Source organism: Papio anubis, chromosome X (assembly GCF_008728515.1).
Source record: "Papio anubis isolate 15944 chromosome X, Panubis1.0, whole genome shotgun sequence".
NCBI lineage: Eukaryota > Metazoa > Chordata > Mammalia > Primates > Cercopithecidae > Papio > Papio anubis.
In genome coordinates this window covers 121,268,967-121,271,712 of record NC_044996.1, presented here as the reverse complement: position 1 = coordinate 121,271,712, position 2,746 = coordinate 121,268,967, and positions in this window count along the sequence as shown.

Below are 2,746 nucleotides of genomic sequence, written 5' to 3'. Positions count from 1 at the left end.
TTCACCGTGTTAGCCAGGATGGTCTCGATCTCCTGACCTCGTGATCCACCTGCCTCGGCCTCCCAAAGTCCTGGGATTACAGGCATGAGCCACCGCGCCCGGCCAGGTTTTCTTTTTAACTGAAGTTTGTAGCTTACATTAAGGTTCACTCTTTGCGTTGTACATTCTGTGGGTTTGGACAAATATATGATGACATGTATCCACCATTACAGTTTCACACAGAATAGTTTTGATGCCCTAGAAATTCCCCATGTTCCACCTACTTATCCCTCTTTCCTTCCCTCTCTTCTAACCCTTGGCAGCCATTATATTTCCATAGTTTTGCCTTTTCCAGAATGTCATATAGTTGGAGTCAAACAATATGTAGACTTTTTAGTTTGGCTTCTTTTACTCAGCAATATGCATTTAAAGTTCCTCCATGTCTTTTTCTGGTTTTATAGCTCATTTCTTTTTTATCACTCAATAACATTCCATTGTATGAATGTACCACAGTTTGTTTATCTATTCACCTATTGTAGGACATCTTGGTTGCTTCCACTTTTGGCGATTATGAATAAAGCTGTTATAAACATTCATGTGCAGGTTTTTTATGTGGACATAAGTTTTCAATTCATTTGTGTAAATACCAAAAAGTGCGATTGCTGGATCATATGGTAAGAGTATGTTTAGTTTTGCAAGAAACTGCCAAGCTGTCTTCCAAAGTGGCTGTACCATTTTGCATTTCCACCCACAATGAATGAGAGCTCCTGTTGCTTATTATGACTTTCTGATTCTAGCCATCCTACTGGCTACAAAGTGGTATCTCATTCTCATTTTGATTTGAATTCCTCCGATGGCTAATGATATTGAGCATCTTTTCATGTGCTTATTGGCCATTTATATATTCCTTGAAGAAATACTGATCATGTCTATTCAGATCCTTTGCCCATTTAAAAAATGTTGGCCTGCCTTCTTATTATTGAATTTTAAGAGTTTTTAATTCTAGATACAAATCCCTTAATGGATTTATGATTTGCAAATATGGTCTCCCATTCCATGGGTTTTCTGTGCAATTTCTTCTTTTTTTTTTTTTTTTTTTTTTTTTGAGATGGAGTCTTGCTCTGTCGCCAGGCTGGAGTGGAGTGCAGTGGTGCAGTCTCGGCTCACTGCAGCCTCCATCTCCCGGGTTCAAGTGATTCTCCTGCCTCAGCCTCCCGAGTAGCTGGGACTACAGGCACCCACCACCACGTCTGTCTAATTTTTGTATTTTTAATAGAGACGGGGTTTCACCATGTTGGCCAGGATGGTCTCGATCTCTTGACCTCGTGATCTGCCCTCCTCGGCCTCCCAAACTTCTGGGATTACAGGCGTGAGCCACCGCACCTGGCCCCTGTGCACTTTCTTGATGGTGTTCTTTGAAAGAAAAGTTTTTAATTGTGGGGCGCAGTGGCTCATGCCTGTAATCCCAGCACTTTGGGAGGCTGATGAGGGTGGATTGCTTGAGCCCAGGAGTTCAAGACCGCCTTGGCCAACATGGTGAAACCCTGTTTCTACAAAAAATACAAAAGTTAGCTGAGTATGGTGGCATGTGCCTGTAGACCCAGCTACTCGGGAGGCTGAGGTGGGAGGATTGCTTGAGCCAGGAGGATGAGGCTGCAGTGAGCTGAGATCAGGCCACTGCACTCTAGCCTGGATGACAGAGTGAGACCCTGTCTCAGAAAAAGAAAAAAAAAACAAAAAACAAAAAAGAGACAGAGAGAGAGAGAAAGAAAAGTTTTTAATTTTGATGAAGACCAATTTCTCCATGTTTTCTTTTATTCCTAGTGCTTTTGTGTCATATCTAAGAATCCTTTGCCAAATTGTGACTTACTCTTAAGCCCATGAGTTATTTAGTAACATTTTAGTGTTGTATACATTTATTTTTAAAACTTACCCTTATTGTTCTTTCCTTTTTGAAAGTAAGGTCTGACTGAGCGTGGTGGTGCATGCCTGTAGTCCCAGCTACCTGGGAGGCTGAGATGGGAGGATGGCTTGGGCCCAGGAGTTTGAGGCCAGCCTGGGCAACAGAGTGAGACTCTGTCTCTAAAATTAAAATAATAAACAATAGAGAGTGAGGTCTATTTAATATTAATTCTTTCCAATTTGTTGAGACTTCCTTTGTCATTTATACCTTTTTTTTTTTTTTTGAAACAGAGTCTCGCTCTGTCACCCAGGCTAGTACAGTGGCACGACCTCAGCTCACTGCAACCTCCACTTCCCTGATTCAAGCAATTCTCCTGCCTCAGCCTCTCAAGTAGTTTGGATTACAGGTGCTTGCCACCACAGCTGGCCGATTTTTGTATTTTTAGTAGAGATGGGGTTTCACATGTTAGTCAGGCTGGTCTTGAGCTCCTGACTTCAGGTGATCCACTCACCTTGGCCTCCCAAAGTGCTGGAATTACAGGTGTGAGCCACCGCACCCAGTCCATCATTTATATCTGATCATTTTTTCGTAAATGCTTCATATGTAATTAAGGAGAATGAACACATTTTTCTGGTTGGTGAGTTTTTGGGTTTGCTTATCTTGAATAAAAAACTTGTCTTTCTTGGCCAGATGCGGTGGCTCACACCTATAATTCTAGCACTTTGGGAGGCCTAAGCAGGTGGATCACCTGAGGTCAGGAGTTTGAGACCAGCCTGGCCAACATGGTGAAACCCCATCTCTACTAAAAATACAAAACTTAGCCAGGTGTGGTGGCGCACACCTGTAATCCCAGCTACCCAGGAG